General features: G+C 42.7%; 11 non-coding genes across 11 annotated transcripts; all 11 read right to left on the bottom strand.

Annotated features, from left to right (window-relative positions):
* Positions 1-7,930: 7,930 nt before the first annotated feature.
* Positions 7,931-8,012, bottom strand: trnas-cga (transfer RNA serine (anticodon CGA)). Its single transcript has one exon. It is a non-coding gene; the product is annotated as a tRNA-Ser (tRNA).
* Positions 8,013-9,760: 1,748 nt separating this feature from the next.
* trnas-uga (transfer RNA serine (anticodon UGA)) lies at positions 9,761-9,842 on the bottom strand. The gene has a single exon. It is a non-coding gene; the product is annotated as a tRNA-Ser (tRNA).
* Positions 9,843-11,006: 1,164 nt separating this feature from the next.
* trnas-uga (transfer RNA serine (anticodon UGA)) lies at positions 11,007-11,088 on the bottom strand. Its single transcript has one exon. It is a non-coding gene; the product is annotated as a tRNA-Ser (tRNA).
* An 897-nt stretch (positions 11,089-11,985) lies between these two features.
* On the bottom strand, positions 11,986-12,067 carry trnas-uga (transfer RNA serine (anticodon UGA)). Its single transcript has one exon. It is a non-coding gene; the product is annotated as a tRNA-Ser (tRNA).
* Positions 12,068-13,213: 1,146 nt separating this feature from the next.
* On the bottom strand, positions 13,214-13,295 carry trnas-uga (transfer RNA serine (anticodon UGA)). The gene has a single exon. It is a non-coding gene; the product is annotated as a tRNA-Ser (tRNA).
* Positions 13,296-13,789: 494 nt separating this feature from the next.
* Positions 13,790-13,862, bottom strand: trnak-uuu (transfer RNA lysine (anticodon UUU)). The gene has a single exon. It is a non-coding gene; the product is annotated as a tRNA-Lys (tRNA).
* A 594-nt stretch (positions 13,863-14,456) lies between these two features.
* trnas-uga (transfer RNA serine (anticodon UGA)) lies at positions 14,457-14,538 on the bottom strand. Its single transcript has one exon. It is a non-coding gene; the product is annotated as a tRNA-Ser (tRNA).
* Positions 14,539-15,683: 1,145 nt separating this feature from the next.
* Positions 15,684-15,765, bottom strand: trnas-uga (transfer RNA serine (anticodon UGA)). Its single transcript has one exon. It is a non-coding gene; the product is annotated as a tRNA-Ser (tRNA).
* A 496-nt stretch (positions 15,766-16,261) lies between these two features.
* On the bottom strand, positions 16,262-16,334 carry trnak-uuu (transfer RNA lysine (anticodon UUU)). Its single transcript has one exon. It is a non-coding gene; the product is annotated as a tRNA-Lys (tRNA).
* A 1,821-nt stretch (positions 16,335-18,155) lies between these two features.
* trnas-uga (transfer RNA serine (anticodon UGA)) lies at positions 18,156-18,237 on the bottom strand. Its single transcript has one exon. It is a non-coding gene; the product is annotated as a tRNA-Ser (tRNA).
* A 1,149-nt stretch (positions 18,238-19,386) lies between these two features.
* trnas-uga (transfer RNA serine (anticodon UGA)) lies at positions 19,387-19,468 on the bottom strand. Its single transcript has one exon. It is a non-coding gene; the product is annotated as a tRNA-Ser (tRNA).
* Between the last annotated feature and the right edge of the window lies 1 nt (position 19,469).

Below are 19,469 nucleotides of genomic sequence, written 5' to 3'. Positions count from 1 at the left end.
AATATTACCATATGTTTCGACTTAAATGTATAAAAAGTTATAACCATATGCATATGTGTTGTTTGTATGTATGCATTTTACATATTGCTTGAGAAAAAATACCCAATTCATTAATACAATCTAATTTAAACATGAAAGAAAATAGAATTGAAAGTACTGCAACAATGTAATTGTCTTCTCTGAGTGAATGTTGGCAATAAATAAAGGCCTTGCTGTTTAAATATATAAAAAAATTATTACAAAATATACATCTTAATTATCTCTTTCTCTCTCACACACACAGTGAGCATGGCACAGACAAATGAATTGAATAATTAAATATAAAATACAAATATAAAATAAATAAATAAAGCAAGCAAGCAATAAAGGTAGAAGATTCTGATCAACTGGTAAAAAATATACAAAAAACAAAATCAACACTCCTTACAAGGCTCACTCAAAAAACTGTAATATACAGTGTGTTATGTGGGATGAAAATTGAACTGAATAGACTGCAGAGAATCTGTGCGTTGGGCCGGAGCTGCAGACTTCCTCTTGACCACTGCTTGTCCTGCTGTACTTTGAGGCAAGTGGTACTGATGTTGAGGGGCAGGCTGTGGTGGTGCAGCAGTGGGGCGTACCTGTACTGGTGGGAGAGGTACGGGAGCAACAGGAATGGAGGCAGGCAAGTTGACCCCTTGCAGCAGAATACTACATTCCTGCCTCTTCAGTCGCTTGTTGTGCCATTGAAGTAGAGTTGTTTGATTAACATCAAACAACTGCAGAGTAGAGCTCTGCATGACTGCACCATTACCCAGGACTTGCTGTCTGATCTTGCTGTACACAGCAAAATCCCCAGTGTTAAATTAACACTCTGAGTGTGGACTCATATAAACACTGAAGCAGTGTTAAAGTTAACACTGAAGCAGTGTTAAAGTTAATGAGATAATTAAGTGAATAAGTGAGGGATGATTGAGCATCATTGAAGACACCTGATGATAACAACCAGAATCACTGAAGGAGAAAACCGTTATCACCATTGTGGTGATCAGTGTGTGTTTTAGTTGGGCTCTTGACCCTTTAATCATTAACTTTAAATTTTGTTTGGCTGCTGTACGTGAGTTATAACAGCCAGATGAACATATAGAAAAGGTGATCTGATGGTGTTGGTTGTGTTTTAACATAATCATTATTTCACAATCATTTGACCTGAATTACTGAACTCATATAGAGCCCAAATTGGGTTTACTTTATCAATTATTGCAGCACTATTCTTGCACAGCATAGTGTTTTAAACTTTTACAAAGTAATCCACAGAATTTTATTTTATACACGTCTCATATAATTTTTTTTTTTTTTAAATAATTTATTTGATATAGTTTTTAGACACAAAGACATCAAGAATCAGCCTGCGAATCTCAACAATGGTGACAATTATTAAAGCATGTTGTTGTGCATTCTGGGTGCCACCAATAAAAACTCATTCATGGCTCCAATCATGCATTGCTGCATGAATAAATAATGAGCTTTTGTTCAGAAGTGATCTGTTTGTCACCATTGCTGAGATTCATATGCTAATTCTTGATGTCTGTGTGTACCAACATAAATAATTTTTGACGTTTTTTTTTTTTGATCATTTGGTTTCATTGAAAAGGCTAAAAATATGATGCCATACATGGACAGTGCTGCTATAATTAATAAAGTAAACCTAACTCAGAAATTGGCCTATACATGAGTTCAGTGATTCAGGTCAAATGATTGTGAAATAATGATTATGTTGAAACACAACCAACACCATCAGATCACCTTTTCTATATGTTCATCTGGCTGTTATAACTCACATACAGCAGCCAAACAAAATCTGAAGTGAATGATTAAAGGGTCAAGAGCCCAACTAAAGCAAATACTAATCACCATAATGGTGACTTAAAATTACGGTTTTCTCCTACAGTGATTCTGCTTGTTATCATCAGGTGTCTTCAATGATGCTCAATCATCACTCAATTATTCACTTAATTATCTCATTAACTTTAACACTGCTTCAGTGTTAACTTTAACACTGCTTCAGTGTTTATATGAGTCCACACTCAGAGTGTTAATTTAACACTGGGGATTTTGCTGTGTAGTCTCTGAGAATTAGAGTCCATCAGAGCTGGACTGGGACAAAAAATCGGCCCGGGCATTTTGGCCCAGACTGGCCCACTATATAACACAACCGAACTTTGCACGCCCTTGAATATGTATACCAACTCCTATTAAAACCACTAATGCCATAAGTGAATAGGAGTGAGTAAGAGTTAACCGATGAAAATAACTACTAAGTTGAACTATACTCCACAGTGATGAATCCTAAAGAAAGCTATAAGCTGGGATAGCAATACCAGTTTTTCCCACAGGATTTTGTGAAATCTGTGGTGAGTGCACCTCTGTCCCTCTAGGGGGGTTCGGGGGCATGCTCCCTCGTAAGAAAATTTTGTGCTTTTTAATGTTAAATTCATCAATCTGGTGCACTTTGAGAGTTAAAAATAAAGAGCTCCAACCCATATTCAGTGTGCAAATTGAATAAAGAAAAACTCAAAACTCTTTTAGTTGTGATATAGTGTCTGTCTACATTACACTACTACATAATAATAGTTATAATATTAATCCCATGGCACTAGTAATAGCCATATGTTGTAAAACAAATGCACTGAAAAATAAAAGCAACTTTCATAATTAGTTTCGTACTAATTTCTATACAGAGATAAGCACATGATCTTTTATTTTGACGGAAACGGCATCGAGCTTTTATTTTGAAGAAAAATATGGTTTACAAACTCATTACTCATTATTGTCTCATTACAATTCGAATAAAATGCGTAATCGTCAAATATGCAGATGTGTAAATAATGCGTAACTGGGTAGTGGGTTCCTACATAGCCTAATGGTGTGTTCACACAGAACGCGAATTTAATTATTTGGGCGAGTAGATTACATACAAAGTCAATGCAAAGACGCGAATAGACCATAGACTGTAAAAAAATGGAATAGACGCATCATTCGCGCCGGGCGTTGCGAATGACGCGAATTGGGCGACGCGTTTGCCGCAAATGTCTTCCGCTATGGAAAGCCTTTAGGGCCAAAAACACGCGAATTTTAACGCATATTTCACGTGTAAAATACACGTAAAATACGCGTGAAATACGCGTGACATAATCAACGCGTATTTCACGTGTAAAATACGCGTATTTCACGTGTATTTTACACGTAAAATACGCGTGAAATACGCGTTAAAAATCAGTATGAACGGGTCCGTGTCATTGGCTGCTGAAGACTTGGGTCTAACCATTTGTGTGAGCTTAGAGGGGTGTACCTTTCATAGACTAGGCTACCACCAGTTTACATTCTATAGATCAGCTTATTCAGGTTTTTTGTATAACCTATATGAATAATATATTTAAATAGCAGTTTTATGACAATTTAGATAAAAATAAAATTAACTTGTTTTTCTCCACTCATGCCTTTTTGTAAATAAACACATTAGTGGACATTCTAGCTTTAACATCAAAGCATTAACGTGTGTGGGGAAATCAGTTACAGTGGAGGTATCCACTTAACGTACCAGTGGAGGTATCCACAATTTTTTATCTAAATTGTCATAAAATTAATTGTCATAAAAAAAAAAATTAATTGCCATAAAACTGCTATTTAAATATATTATTCATATAGGTTATACAAAAAACCTGAATAAGCTGATCTATAGAATGTAAACTGGTGGTAGCCTAGTCTATGAAAGGTACACCCCTCTAAGCTCACACAAATGGTTAGACCCAAGTCTTCAGCAGCCAATGACACGGACCCGTTCATACTGATTTTTAACGCGTATTTCACACGTGAAATACGCGTTGATTATGTCACGCGTATTTCACGCGTATTTTACGTGTATTTTACGTGAAATACGCGTGAAATAATCAACGCGTATTTCACGCGTGTAAAATACGCGTATTTTACGCGGGAAATACGCGTTAAAATTCACGTGTTTTTGGCCCTAAATGCTTTCCATATTCCGCGCAAGTTGAAAAATTTGAACTCGAGCGAATGTTCAAGTGTCTAACTAAACGCGATGTACGCGTATTTGACGCTCTATTCACGTTCGGTGTGAACACACCATAAGTGTTGTTGTGACAGTAGCCTAGTTCTGCTTACCACAGTTCTCTGCACTCACTCATCTCTCTCCTTATCCTCCTCACTATCCTCATCAGACACTTGAAGGGCCTTTGAAGTTTCTTTTTTCACGCTATTTCTCTGCACATTCCTTGCGTTTCTTCTCCATCGCTGTGACTATTTTGACAGATACACACTGACACTGCTCGCTCACTCAGAGCTCAAAGGGGGAGGAAGTTAAAGATGTGATTGGACCAGCCCAGTGTCAATCAAGAAAATAACCAATGGGCCGCTGATCTACACGTTTCATCATGCGCCGGTCTGTGAGAAAAAGAAAAACCTACGCTGACTTTTTTGTCCAATGCATTACACCGGCACAAAGATCCCAGAGCCGCCAATTAAACAAAACTAAACGCAATGGGCCGCCGATATACGAGTTTTATGGGCCGTTAAAAAAAAAAAAAAAAGAAAAAAAAAAGAAGTATGAGATGTATCGGCCCACAAAGCACGTCGGCCCACCGGGCAAATGCCCGGTATGCCCGATGGCCAGTCCAGCCCTGGAGTCCATCTAGTCAGTGCATATGTACCCTGTTTTTTTGGACATTTATGGATGTCACGGAGTTTTACAAAAATGCACTCTACCAGATGACAACAGTCTGGCCACTGGGCAGGGGATCCTGTCAATCCTAGGACGCAACGTGTCATGCTCTCCACACCTGGCGTAAATTCAGGTTTCTTTTTAGAGCACCTGAAGCGTCCTGTTGTCAGGCGCGACTTGTACCGTGGAGAGTACGCCACACGCTGCTGGTCATACGGTAGAAGGTTCTGCCAAAGAGCTATGATGGTACTGGCCTGCTGGGAGTTAAGTGTTTGTCCAGTTTCATTCCTCAGTCCCACCAAGTACTCTGCCATGCTGTCCACTCTGTCCATCCGTGGGATACTGCGCTCATCCACAGCCTGGTAAATATATGAATATATAAAAATAAAATAACAACAATATCACAGGCAGAAAAATAGCACATCTTTCACACTGTTTACATGTCACAAAAGACCTACCAGCTCTTGCTGTGGTGCTGCTGGAGTCATGGCAGGTGTCCCAGAGGGACTTGTAGTTGTAGCAGTGGGAAGAGAGGCTGGGACGATGGGGAAGTACGGAGGAGCAGAGGCTAGGCTGGTGGGGACAGAGGGTGCAGTGGTGTCCTCATTTGAAACCTGTTAAATGTAATAATAACAATAAATAATAATAATAATAATAATTAAACAAATATCAAAATAATACAATTATAAGCAAGACAATAACACCACTGATACAACATGTTACAAAAGACTTGCCAGTTGTTGTGGGGCTGCAGGGGTGACAGGTGATGGCAGTGAAGAGGAGGGACTAGCAGCAGCAGAGCAGGTACAAGCATGCACAATCTGGAAAATTGAATCCTCTTTTTAAAACACATTATTATAAAAATGGATTTTAATTAGAGCATTATGCTTTTATTCATTTATGTATTCTTCAGATTTCTATTCATTGTCTTAAATCTCTGTCTGTTTCATGATTGCATTGTGTATTTTTTGTGATTTGAAAACGTTTTTTAAAAGTGATATACAAATACATGTTATGATTATTATTATAATAATGGTTATTATTATTACACAACAATAATAATAAATATTGCAATACAATAAAAGTCTACTAAATGATCAGTACACGGTATGATAAAAATAAAATGTTACAGGCATAATTACCAGTCGTTGCTCAAGTGCAACAGATGCAGGCCCTGAAGGTCCAGCAGGTCCATCAGTGGCCTGGAGAGAGGTGGGAGTTGGAATGACGGCTGAGCTGGTGGTGGCAGGTGATGGACCAGAGGGTGCAGTGGCAAGAGGAGCAGAGGAGGTACCAGAGGAGGAGGCGGCAGCAGCGGACACTTCCTTTATAAATAAAAAAGGCAAATAATGAAGGATGATTATTTGAAGTTAAGTGTCATTGTGAAGAAAACCACTTAATTTAAGAGTTTTTCACAGCTCTAGCAGCTACCGATGGTATCGAAGATGTGGTTGTGGACACAGGAGAGGGAGGAAGAGACGAGAGACAGTCTGAATGAACATCCTGGGACTGCAGGCAGGCGATGGTGTCCTCCTTGTCATGGCCCTTGTGACAGTGCTGGACATGGCAGAAGAGTCGGAAGTGCAACTGATACAGGTCATGCCACTTTTTCTGGCGGGGTGCCGGCCTGTTTCCTGCCTCAGAAGGCCAGGCCCCTACAACAGCAAACCTTCGCAGGCGTGACATCCACTCCTCTTCACTCATAGCCCTGTGCTTTTTGTATGCCATCTTCCATTTCTGGAGTAAATAAAATTGTAACTATTCACTTTAAATTTGTAACTATTCGTGAGTAGTTTTAACTCACTACTATAGTACCTCAGTGTATTGTATATTAATACATAGTAAGTGTATTATATATTAAATACATAGTAACTTTACCTCAGTGTATAATTTATTAATACATAGTACCGCAGTGTATAATTTATTAATACACAAGTACCTCAGTGTATACTATATTAATACATAGTAGTAGCAGATATAAAAGTAATTTAGTACAATCATATTATGATTATTATCAGTTGGTAAACACAAAGTCTCCTGTTATAACAGGTGCAACACCTGAATACAACACAAAACTCATTCATTCATTCAAATTAAATCATTGTGGGTGTTATACCAATGTTATAACAATTATAACTGTCGTTTCTCTCTGTCGAAAATACGTTTCAGCTAAGTTAACGTTACTCCATTCATTCATTCATTCTTAGCTAAGTTAGTTAAAGTTAGCAGACTAAACAAAGCAACAACGTTGACGTCTTACCTAACACAATGTAAAAGTTTATTTAAGAAAACACTATTAATTAAAGATAGTTAATTAAATAGAGAAATCTTACCTCGGTGGATTAAATTCCCAAGTCGCTAAATTCAAATACACACTTCACGCGGCTTTTCCAAAAATAACTCACAAATATTACTGATTGGCTGTGAGCGATAGGAGGTAGACTTACTGCGCATGCTCCGGCAATGATGGAAAGGGCCACGGTGATTGGCTGTCTTAAAATTGTAAAGATGGACGGGCCACGGTGATTGGCTTAAAATGGAATGCTGAGATCTGATTGGCTGTCATAAAAATGGAAAAGATGGACATGCAGAGACGTGATTTGTCGAAATTAGACAGACGAACGGTCCCCAGGCACCGCTATCCGGGCTCTTTCCAAGGAACAGGCACCCCGGTGATTTAACAGCACTTTCTCCATAAAGTGTTCCTGCTTTGTCAGCTTAAAATTTGTGGCATTAAATGATGAAGACCACAATTTATAAAGGGACAAAAGAGATAGGCTGCTCCTGGCAACACTGACATTGAAAGAGTGTTCTTTTTTTCATGGCCGGTTGCTAACTCTAAGGTGGTTTGGACAAACAAGTAATTGGTACATACTGAGTAGGTTTCTGTTTCACAACAACTGTTCTGTTTCAGAACAAATCCGACATTTCAAAACACTAATATGTAAGATTCTCCACCAAATAGAATGCGGCAACTCTTGAGCTGCACACTGTGAAGGCCTTGAAGTTATCGGGGATGCCAAAGCCATTGCTCCAATTGCCTGAATAGAATGGGCAAAATCACAGATGATCTGGGCCTTTTGAAACGGTGCTCACTTCAGGCTTGAAAAGAGATGTGGGTTTCCTAATATACGTGCTGCATATGAAGTTAAAGAAAAAAGCAGCTCGTACACAGCTCCTGTCGCAAACAGACAAAGTGACGAGGAACCACGTAGTCGGCAGGGTTCGAACCTGCGCGGGGAGACCCCAACGGATTTCGAGTCCATCGCCTTAACCTCTCGGCCACGACTACTCCTGCCTGTGAGTCACATGCTATTTTATTTTCTGGATGTGAGCAACAGAGGACACCGTGGCCAACCATCAATGCCAATGTGAGCAGCAGAGGATGCACTCGGCTAAAGTACTGTGATGGCAAAAAGGAGTTCAATGACAAGGTACAGGCACCTCTGGGATTTAACAGCACTTTCTCCATAAAGTGCTCCTGCTTTGTCAGCTTAAAATGTGTGGCATCAAATGATGAAGACCACAATTTGTAAAGGGGCAAGAGAGATGGGCTGCTCCTGGCAAGCTAGGAACACTGACATTGAAAGAGTGTTCTTTTTTTCATGGCCAGTTGCTAACTCTAAGGTGTTTTGGACAAACAAGTAATTGGTACATAATGAGTTTCATTAGTTCAGTTCAGTTCTACTTTATTTATCCTTAGAAAGGAAATTTAGTGTGCAGCAGGATCTAAAAAACAAACACAGAATAAAAGCACCACCAGATGCCAGCAGCATAATACACACAACACAAAACACACACCAACACATCAGTCAATGGAGACACTCCTTCCTCGAACCAATGACAAAAAAAAAAAGCAGTGCAATACACAGATCAGTATATCATAATGAATAACGACATAAATAAATAAATAAAAATCATAAGATATCACCTAAGTGAGTTCAGGTTCCTAATAGCCACAGGAATAAAGGAATCCCTGGCACGCCTGGTTCGTAACATGGGTAGCCTAAAACGGCGACCTGAGGGGAGCAAATTAAACTCCCCATAAAGTGGGTGATCAAAGCAATTTAAAATTTGGTTAGCCTTACCACGAACCTGATCATCATATATATGTTGCAGCTGTGGTAGCTGTACCCCAACCACCTTAGACGCAACATTTACCAGCCTAGCTAACTTTTGCTTGTTAATCATTGAAAGGCCATTGTACCACACCACAATACAAAATGTCAAGACTGATTGAATAAAACACTGATAAAACATGATCATAAAAGTCCTACACACGCTGAATGACTTCATCTTCCTCAAGAAGAAAAGTCTCTGTTGGGCCTTTTTACAGGCAGCATTATGCTAAGAGAGAGCAAATCCGACATTTCAAAACACTAATATGCAAGATTCTCCACAAAATAGAATGCAGCAACTCTTGAGCTGCACACTGTGAAGGCCTTGAAGTTATCGGAGATGCCAAAGCCATTGCTCCGATTGCCTGAATAGAATGGGCAAAATCACAGATGATCTGGGCCTTTTGAAATGGTGCTCACTTCAGGCTTGAAAAGAGATGTGCACAATTTAAAAAGGGACAAAAGAGATAGGCTGCTCCTGGCAATCTAGGAACATTGACATTGAAAGAGTGTTCTTTTTTTCATGGCCGGTTGCTAACTCTAAGGTGGTTTGGACAAACAAGTAATTGGTACATAATGAGTAGGTTTCTGTTTCACTATGCTAAGAGTGAACAAATCCGACATTTCAAAACACTAACATGCAAAATTCTCCACAAAATAGAATGCAGCAACTCTTGAGCTGCACACTGTGAAGGCCTTGGAGTTATCGGGGATGCCAAAGCCATTGCTCCGATTGCCTGAATAGAATGGCCAAAATCACCGTTGATCTGAGCCTTTTGATACGGTGCTCACTTCAAGCTTGAAAAGAGATGTGGGTTGCACCTTTTAAGTGCTGCATATGAAGTAAGAGAAAAATCCAGAATGTACACAGCTCCTGGATGTCACAATTCCTGTCACAAACAGACAAAGAGACAAGGTTCCACGTAGTCGGCAGGGTTCAAACCTGCGCGGGGAGACCCCAATGGATTTCAGGTCCATCGCCTTAACCTCTCGGCCACGACTACTCCTGCCTGTGGGTCACATGCTATTTTCTTTTCTGGATGTAAGCAACAGAGGACACTGGGGCCAACCATCAATGCAAATGCGAACAGCAGAGGATGCACTCGGCTAAAATACTGTGATGGCAAAAAGGAGTTCAACGACGTCTTCACCTACACGAAAAGAGTGTCGTGATCCAGATTTGGACTGGGGATGCTGCGGGCGCAACACAAAGTACTAAACACTATACAGAGAAAGCAAACCACTCACTCAGGCCTGCACACGACCGCTTAGAAGTGACTGAACATACATAGTCGACAGCAAGCTTCAGCTCGTTTCTCTAAAGTCTCCCACCACTGCTTGCTGAGACAGCAACCAAGCATTACAGAAGGCTAAACAACACCAAATGCTGGGAAATAACACATCACCACATCTTTTCTTGAAGAGGAAGCCCACCTCCCTCAAAGGCTGGTAAGAGGACAGCAAGTGATTAGGGGAGGTCTGCAACAAACTGACAGACCTTCGACCGAACAGGGACTTGAACCCTGGACCCTCAGATTAAAAGTCTGATGCTCTACCGACTGAGCTATCCGGGCTCTTTCCAAGGAACAGGGACCCCGGTGATTTAACAGCACTTTCTCCATAAAGTGTTCCTGCTTTGTCAGCTTAAAATTTGTGGCATCAAATGATGAAGACCACAATATATAAAGGGACAAAAGAGATAGTCTGCTCCTGGCAAGCTAGGAACACTGACATTGAAAGAGTGTTCTTTTTTTCATGGCCGGTTGCTAACTCTAAGGTGGTTTGGACAAACAAGTAATTGGTACATAAATTGGTACATAAATTGAGTAGGTTTCTGTTTCACTATGCTAAGAGAGAACAAATTCGACATTTCAGAACACTAATATGCAAGATTCTCCACCAAATAGAATGCGGCAACTCTTGAGCTGCACACTGTGAAGGCCTTGAAGTTATCGGGGATGCCAAAGCCATTGCTCCGATTGCCTGAATAGAATGGGCAAAATCACAGATGATCTGGGCCTTTTGAAACGGTGCTCACTTCAAGCTTGAAAAGAGATGTGAGTTGCCCCTTTTAAGTGCTGCATATGAAGTAAGAGAAAAATCCAGATTGTACACAGCTCCTGGATGTCACAATTCCTGTCGCAAACAGGCAAAGTGACGAGGATCCACGTAGTCGGCAGGGTTCGAACCTGCGCGGGGAGACCCCAATGGATTTCAAGTCCATCGCCTTAACCTCTCGGCCACGACTACTCCTGCCTGTGGGTCACATGCTATTTTTTTCTGGATGTGAGCAACAGAAGACACTGGGGCCAACTCTAAAGTCCCCCACCACTGCTTGCTGAGACAGCAACCAAGCATTACAGAAGGCAAAACAACACCAAATGCTGGGAAATAACCCATCACCACATCTTTTCTTGAAGAGGAAGCCCACCTCCCTCAAAGGCTGGTAAGAGGACAGCAAGTGATTAGGGGAGGTCTGCAACTAACTGACAGACTTAAACCCTGGACCCTCAGATTAAAAGTCTGATGCTCTACCGACTGAGCTATCCGGGCTCTTACCAAGGTACAGGCACCTCGGGGATTTAACAGCACTTTCTCCATAAAGTGTTCCTGCTTTGTCAGCTTAAAATTTGTGGCATCAAATGATGAAGACCACAATATATAAAGGGACAAAAGAGATAGTCTGCTCCTGGCAAGCTAGGAACACTGACATTGAAAGAGTGTTCTTTTTTTCATGGCCGGTTGCTAACTCTAAGGTGGTTTGGACAAACAAGTAATTGGTACATAAATTGGTACATAAATTGAGTAGGTTTCTGTTTCACTATGCTAAGAGAGAACAAATCCGACATTTCAGAACACTAATATGCAAGATTCTCCACCAAATAGAATGCGGCAACTCTTGAGCTGCACACTGTGAAGGCCTTGAAGTTATCGGGGATGCCAAAGCCATTGCTCCGATTGCCTGAATAGAATGGGCAAAATCACAGATGATCTGGGCCTTTTGAAACGGTGCTCACTTCAAGCTTGAAAAGAGATGTGAGTTGCCCATTTTAAGTGCTGCATATGAAGTAAGAGAAAAATCCAGATTGTACACAGCTCCTGGATGTCACAATTCCTGTCGCAAACAGACAAAGTGACGAGGATCCACGTAGTCGGCAGGGTTCGAATCTGCGCGGGGAGACCCCAATGGATTTCAAGTCCATCGCCTTAACCTCTCGGCCACGACTACTCCTGCCTGTGGGTCACATGCTATTTTTTTTTCTGGATGTGAGCAACAGAGGACACTGGGACCAACCATCAATGCAAAAGCGAGGAGCAGAGGATGCACTCGACTAAAATACTGTGATGGCAAAAAGGAGTTCAACGACGTCTTCACCTACACGAAAAGAGTGTCGTGATCCGGATTTGGACTGGGGATGCTGCGGGCACAACACAAAGTACTAAACACTATACAGAGAAAGCAAACCACTCCCTCAGGCCTGCACACGACCGCTTAGAAGTGACTGAACATACATAGTCGACAGCAAGCTTCAGCTCGTTTCTCTAAAGTCCCCCACCACTGCTTGCTGAGACAGCAACCAAGCATTACAGAAGGCAAAACAACACCAAATGCTGGGAAATAACACATCACCACATCTTTTCTTGAAGAGGAAGCCCACCTCCCTCAAAGGCTGGTAAGAGGACAGCAAGTGATTAGGGGAGGTCTGCAACTAACTGACAGACTTAAACCCTGGACTCTCAGATTAAAAGTCTGATGCTCTACCGGCTGAGCTATCCGGGCTCTTACCAAGGTACAGGCACCTCGGGGATTTAACAGCACTTTCTCCATAAAGTGTTCCTGCTTTGTCAGCTTAAAATTTGTGGCATCAAATGATGAAGACCACAATATATAAAGGTACAAAAGAGATAGTCTGCTCCTGGCAAGCTAGGAACACTGACATTGAAAGAGTGTTCTTTTTTTCATGGCCGGTTGCTAACTCTAAGGTGGTTTGGACAAACAAGTAATTGGTACATAAATTGGTACATAAATTGAGTAGGTTTCTGTTTCACTATGCTAAGAGAGAACAAATCCGACATTTCAGAACACTAATATGCAAGATTCTCCACCAAATAGAATGCGGCAACTCTTGAGCTGCACACTGTGAAGGCCTTGAAGTTATCGGGGATGCCAAAGCCATTGCTCCGATTGCCTGAATAGAATGGGCAAAATCACAGATGATCTGGGCCTTTTGAAACGGTGCTCACTTCAAGCTTGAAAAGAGATGTGAGTTGCCCATTTTAAGTGCTGCATATGAAGTAAGAGAAAAATCCAGATTGTACTCAGCTCCTGGATGTCACAATTCCTGTCGCAAACAGACAAAGTGACGAGGATCCACGTAGTCGGCAGGGTTCGAACCTGCGCGGGGAGACCCCAATGGATTTCAAGTCCATCGCCTTAACCTCTCGGCCACGACTACTCCTGCCTGTGGGTCACATGCTATTTTTTTTCTGGATGTGAGCAACAGAGGACACTGGGGCCAACCATCAATGCAAAAGCGAGCAGCAGAGGATGCACTCGACTAAAATACTGTGATGGCAAAAAGGAGTTCAACGACGTCTTCACCTACACGAAAAGTGTCGTGATCCGGATTTGGACTGGGGATGCTGCGGGCACAACACAAAGTACTAAACACTATACAGAGAAAGCAAACCACTCACTCAGGCCTGCACACGACCGCTTAGAAGTGACTGAACATACATAGTCGACAGCAAGCTTCAGCTCGTTTCTCTAAAGTCCCCCACCACTGCTTGCTGAGACAGCAAACAAGCATTACAGAAGGCAAAACAACACCAAATGCTGGGAAATAACACATCACCACATCTTTTCTTGAAGAGGAAGCCCACCTCCCTCAAAGGCTGGTAAGAGGACAGCAAGTCATTAGGGGAGGTCTGCAACAAACTGACAGACCTTCGCCCGAACAGGGACTTGAACCCTGGACCCTCAGATTAAAAGTCTGATGCTCTACCGACTGAGCTATCCGGGCTCTTTCTAAAGAACAGGGACCCCGGTGATTTAACAGCACTTTCTCCATAAAGTGTTCCTGCTTTGTCAGCTTAAAATTTGTGGCATCAAATGATGAAGACCACAATATATAAAGGGACAAAAGAGATAGTCTGCTCCTGGCAAGCTAGGAACACTGACATTGAAAGAGTGTTCTTTTTTTCATGGCCGGTTGCTAACTCTAAGGTGGTTTGGACAAACAAGTAATTGGTACATAAATTGGTACATAAATTGAGTAGGTTTCTGTTTCACTATGCTAAGAGAGAACAAATCCGACATTTCAGAACACTAATATGCAAGATTCTCCACCAAATAGAATGCGGCAACTCTTGAGCTGCACACTGTGAAGGCCTTGAAGTTATCGGGGATGCCAAAGCCATTGCTCCGATTGCCTGAATAGAATGGAAAAAATCACAGATGATCTGGGCCTTTTGAAACGGTGCTCACTTCAAGCTTGAAAAGAGATGTGAGTTGCCCATTTTAAGTGCTGCATATGAAGTAAGAGAAAAATCCAGATTGTACACAGCTCCTGGATGTCACAATTCCTGTCGCAAACAGACAAAGTGACGAGGATCCACGTAGTCGGCAGGGTTCGAACCTGCGCGGGGAGACCCCAATGGATTTCAAGTCCATCGCCTTAACCTCTCGGCCACGACTACTCCTGCCTGTGGGTCACATGCTATTTTTTTTCTGGATGTGAGCAACAGAGGACACTGGGGCCAACCATCAATGCAAAAGCGAGCAGCAGAGGATGCACTCGACTAAAATACTGTGATGGCAAAAAGGAGTTCAACGACGTCTTCACCTACACGAAAAGAGTGTCGTGATCCGGATTTGGACTGGGGATGCTGCGGGCACAACACAAAGTACTAAACACTATACAGAGAAAGCAAACCACTCCCTCAGGCCTGCACACGACCGCTTAGAAGTGACTGAACATACATAGTCGACAGCAAGCTTCAGCTCGTTTCTCTAAAGTCCCCCACCACTGCTTGCTGAGACAGCAACCAAGCATTACAGAAGGCAAAACAACACCAAATGCTGGGAAATAACACATCACCACATCTTTTCTTGAAGAGGAAGCCCACCTCCCTCAAAGGCTGGTAAGAGGACAGCAAGTGATTAGGGGAGGTCTGCAACTAACTGACAGACTTAAACCCTGGACCCTCAGATTAAAAGTCTGATGCTCTACCGACTGAGCTATCCGGGCTCTTACCAAGGTACAGGCACCTCGGGGATTTAACAGCACTTTCTCCATAAAGTGTTCCTGCTTTGTCAGCTTAAAATTTGTGGCATCAAATGATGAAGACCACAATATATAAAGGGACAAAAGAGATAGTCTGCTCCTGGCAAGCTAGGAACACTGACATTGAAAGAGTGTTCTTTTTTTCATGGCCGGTTGCTAACTCTAAGGTGGTTTGGACAAACAAGTAATTGGTACATAAATTGGTACATAAATTGAGTAGGTTTCTGTTTCACTATGCTAAGAGAGAACAAATCCGACATTTCAGAACACTAATATGCAAGATTCTCCACCAAATAGAATGCGGCAACTCTTGAGCTGCACACTGTGAAGGCCTTGAAGTTATCGGGGATGCCAAAGCCATTGCTCCGATTGCCTGAATAGAATGGAAAAAATCACAGATGATCTGGGCCTTTTGAAACGGTGCTCACTTCAAGCTTGAAAAGAGATGTGAGTTGCCCATTTTAAGTGCTGCATATGAAGTAAGAGAAAAATCCAGATTGTACTCAGCTCCTGGATGTCACAATTCCTGTCGCAAACAGACAAAGTGACGAGGATCCACGTAGTCGGAAGGGTTCGAACCTGCGCGGGGAGACCCCAATGGATTTCAAGTCCATCGCCTTAACCTCTCGGCCACGACTACTCCTGCCTGTGGGTCACATGCTATTTTTTTTCTGGATGTGAGCAACAGAGGACACTGGGGCCAACCATCAATGCAAAAGCGAGCAGCAGAGGATGCACTCGACTAAAATACTGTGATGGCAAAAAGGAGTTCAACGACGTCTTCACCTACACGAAAAGAGTGTCGTGATCCGGATTTGGACTGGGGATGCTGCGGGCACAACACAAAGTACTAAACACTATACAGAGAAAGCAAACCACTCACTCAGGCCTGCACACGACCGCTTAGAAGTGACTGAACATACATAGTCGACAGCAAGCTTCAGCTCGTTTCTCTAAAGTCCCCCACCACTGCTTGCTGAGACAGCAAACAAGCATTACAGAAGGCAAAACAACACCAAATGCTGGGAAATAACACATCACCACATCTTTTCTTGAAGAGGAAGCCCACCTCCCTCAAAGGCTGGTAAGAGGACAGCAAGTCATTAGGGGAGGTCTGCAACAAACTGACAGACCTTCGCCCGAACAGGGACTTGAACCCTGGACCCTCAGATTAAAAGTCTGATGCTCTACCGACTGAGCTATCCGGGCTCTTTCCAAAGAACAGGGACCCCGGTGATTTAACAGCACTTTCTCCATAAAGTGTTCCTGCTTTGTCAGCTTAAAATTTGTGGCATCAAATGATGAAGACCACAATATATAAAGGGACAAAAGAGATAGTCTGCTCCTGGCAAGCTAGGAACACTGACATTGAAAGAGTGTTCTTTTTTTCATGGCCGGTTGCTAACTCTAAGGTGGTTTGGACAAACAAGTAATTGGTACATAAATTGGTACATAAATTGAGTAGGTTTCTGTTTCACTATGCTAAGAGAGAACAAATCCGACATTTCAGAACACTAATATGCAAGATTCTCCACCAAATAGAATGCGGCAACTCTTGAGCTGCACACTGTGAAGGCCTTGAAGTTATCGGGGATGCCAAAGCCATTGCTCCGATTGCCTGAATAGAATGGGCAAAATCACAGATGATCTGGGCCTTTTGAAACGGTGCTCACTTCAAGCTTGAAAAGAGATGTGAGTTGCCCATTTTAAGTGCTGCATATGAAGTAAGAGAAAAATCCAGATTGTACTCAGCTCCTGGATGTCACAATTCCTGTCGCAAACAGACAAAGTGACGAGGATCCACGTAGCCGGCAGGGTTCGAACCTGCGCGGGGAGACCCCAATGGATTTAAAGTCCATCGCCTTAACCTCTCGGCCACGACTACTCCTGCCTGTGGGTCACATGCTATTTTTTTTCTGGATGTGAGCAACAGAGGACACTGGGGCCAACCATCAATGCAAAAGCGAGCAGCAGAGGATGCACTCGACTAAAATACTGTGATGGCAAAAAGGAGTTCAACGACGTCTTCACCTACACGAAAAGAGTGTCGTGATCCGGATTTGGACTGGGGATGCTGCGGGCACAACACAAAGTACTAAACACTATACAGAGAAAGCAAACCACTCACTCAGGCCTGCACACGACCGCTTAGAAGTGACTGAACATACATAGTCGACAGCAAGCTTCAGCTCGTTTCTCTAAAGTCCCCCACCACTGCTTGCTGAGACAGCAAACAAGCATTACAGAAGGCAAAACAACACCAAATGCTGGGAAATAACACATCACCACATCTTTTCTTGAAGAGGAAGCCCACCTCCCTCAAAGGCTGGTAAGAGGACAGCAAGTGATTAGGGGAGGTCTGCAACTAACTGACAGACTTAAACCCTGGACCCTCAGATTAAAAGTCTGATGCTCTACCGACTGAGCTATCCAGGCTCTTACCAAGGTACAGGCACCTCGGGGATTTAACAGCACTTTCTCCATAAAGTGTTCCTGCTTTGTCAGCTTAAAATTTGTGGCATCAAATGATGAAGACCACAATATATAAAGGGACAAAAGAGATAGTCTGCTCCTGGCAAGCTAGGAACACTGACATTGAAAGAGTGTTCTTTTTTTCATGGCCGGTTGCTAACTCTAAGGTGGTTTGGACAAACAAGTAATTGGTACATAAATTGGTACATAAATTGAGTAGGTTTCTGTTTCACTATGCTAAGAGAGAACAAATCCGACATTTCAGAACACTAATATGCAAGATTCTCCACCAAATAGAATGCGGCAACTCTTGAGCTGCACACTGTGAAGGCCTTGAAGTTATCGGGGATGCCAAAGCCATTGCTCCGATTGCCTGAATAGAATGGGCAAAATCACAGATGATCTGGGCCTTTTGAAACGGTGCTCACTTCAAGCTTGAAAAGAGATGTGAGTTGCCCATTTTAAGTGCTGCATATGAAGTAAGAGAAAAATCCAGATTGTACACAGCTCCTGGATGTCACAATTCCTGTCGCAAACAGACAAAGTGACAAGGATCCATGTAGTCGGCAGGGTTCGAACCTGCGCGGGGAGACCCCAATGGATTTCAAGTCCATCGCCTTAACCTCTCGGCCACGACTACTCCTGCCTGTGGGTCACATGCTATTTTTTTTCTGGATGTGAGCAACAGAGGACACTGGGGCCAACCATCAATGCAAAAGCGAGCAGCAGAGGATGCACTCGACTAAAATACTGTGATGGCAAAAAGGAGTTCAACAACGTCTTCACCTACACGAAAAGAGTGTCGTGATCCGGATTTGGACTGGGGATGCTGCGGGCACAACACAAAGTACTAAACACTATACAGAGAAAACAAACCACTCTCTCAGGCCTGAACACGGCCGCTTAGAAGTGACTGAACATACATAGTCGACAGCAAGCTTCAGCTCGTTTCTCTAAAGTCCCCCACCACTGCTTGCTGAGACAGCAAACAAGCATTACAGAAGGCAAAACAACACCAAATGCTGGGAAATAACACATCGCCACATCTTTTCTTGAAGAGGAAGCCTACCTCCCTCAAAGGCTGGTAAGAGGACAGCAAGTGATTAGGGGAGGTCTGCAACAAACTGACAGACCTTCGCCTGAACAGGGACTTGAACCCTGGACCCTCAGATTAAAAGTGTGATGCTCTACCGACTGAGCTATCCGGGCTCTTTCCAAGGAACAGGGACCCCGGTGATTTAACAGCACTTTCTCCATAAAGTGTTCCTGCTTTGTCAGCTTAAAATTTGTGGCATCAAATGATGAAGACCACAATTTATAAAGGGACAAAAGACATAGGCTGCTCCTGGCAATCTAGGAACACTGACATTGAAAGAGTGTTCTTTTTTTCATGGCCGGTTGCTAACTCTAAGGTGGTTTGGACAAACAAGTAATTGGTACATAATGAGTAGGTTTCTGTTTCACTATGCTAAGAGAGAACAAATCCGACATTTCAGAACACTAATATGCAAGATTCTCCACCAAATAGAATGCGGCAACTCTTGAGCTGCACACTGTGAAGGCCTTGAAGTTATCGGGGATGCCAAAGCCATTGCTCCGATTGCCTGAATAGAATGGGCAAAATCACAGATGATCTGGGCCTTTTGAAACGGTGCTCACTTCAAGCTTGAAAAGAGATGTGAGTTGCCCATTTTAAGTGCTGCATATGAAGTAAGAGAAACATCCAGATTGTACACAGCTCCTGGATGTCACAATTCCTGTCGCAAACAGACAAAGTGACGAGGATCCACGTAGTCGGCAGGGTTCGAACCTGCGCGGGGAGACCCCAATGGATTTCAAGTCCATCGCCTTAACCTCTCGGCCACGACTACT

Source organism: Rhinichthys klamathensis, unplaced genomic scaffold, assembly GCF_029890125.1.
Source record: "Rhinichthys klamathensis goyatoka isolate OS25496 unplaced genomic scaffold, OSU_Roscu_1.1 h1tg000001l_1, whole genome shotgun sequence".
NCBI classification, from domain to species: domain Eukaryota; kingdom Metazoa; phylum Chordata; class Actinopteri; order Cypriniformes; family Leuciscidae; genus Rhinichthys; species Rhinichthys klamathensis.
Note: the sequence above shows the minus strand (reverse complement) of the source record. Positions and strands in the feature narration are given on the sequence as shown.